Source organism: Bison bison, unplaced genomic scaffold (assembly GCF_000754665.1).
Source record: "Bison bison bison isolate TAMUID 2011002044 unplaced genomic scaffold, Bison_UMD1.0 scf7180017861556, whole genome shotgun sequence".
Classification (NCBI taxonomy): domain Eukaryota; kingdom Metazoa; phylum Chordata; class Mammalia; order Artiodactyla; family Bovidae; genus Bison; species Bison bison.
In genome coordinates, this window is record NW_011492128.1 from 9572 (window position 1) to 10685 (window position 1114).

Here is a 1114-nt window from a genome sequence, read left to right on the forward strand (position 1 = left end):
CAGCTCCTGACTAGGGCACTGCCTCCCCTCTGCCTTATATGCTCCGGGAGGGTAGAGCAAACTGTATACGATAAGTACATGTGTGGGTCTCTCCAGTGAGCATGGCTGAGTTACTCCTGGATTTCTGAGTATCTTTTCTGCTCCCAAAGCTCTGGCACCGGGTTTGAGGAGATCTGGATTCTGTACAATGAGTTACAATGTATGTTTGCAGACTTTCATTAGGGGAGATAGGACTAAAATGGTTGAGGTGGTGGGGAGAGCAGCACCTAAAAATTCAACATTGGGAATTCCCTGGTGATTGAATGGTCAAGGGCTTGGTGCTTTTGACTGTTGAGGGTCCGGGTTCAATCCCTGGTCAGGGAACTAAGATATCACAAGCTGTACAGCGCAGCTAAAAAAAAAAATCGATACTAAGCTTCCATAATCTTGGACAAACATCTTTATTTAGGAAATCAAATAAATAGGGTAAAAAACTGTGATAGCAGCTTTACACAAAGACACAAGACCAAACTGAGAATTCCTTGCTCAGGTCATTCAGAATGGAACAAAATTCTTCAAGTGCTCACAGCACAGAAAATACCTGGTTTTCAATGAACATTTACTTGCTTTTCAATGGACATTTACTGGTTTACAATTAAGATTCCACACTGTTATAGTAAAAAAAACAGACCACTCCCGCCCGTTCAGGTATACAGGTATACAGCCTGAAAAGCCTAGAGTACAGCTAATGTGATACAAGCTTTTCTTTGTTTACAATTCTAAAACTGCCTTACAACCTTCTACTAGTACATCTATCAACAGGTTCACTTAATCCTTAGTTTATTGTCTGATGGAAAGGAAACAAGAACATAACTTGTCACTGTGGTCCTGGCCTCCCACTATACAAACCTGGGCTCAGGAGTCTCGAATTACAGCAGGATCACTGTTTCTAGTCTGATAGGGGCAGGCCTGTGGCATTTGGCACTGCAACACAGTCTGCTCTGGCTTCTTGGGCGGAGCTATGTATACTGCCTATGTGTTTTCATAACATCTCTTGATCTACAGATGAGCCCATGTATGTGCTATCAACTTCATTCCCTACTGCAGAAGCTTATCGTTTTAAGTCTGCCTACCA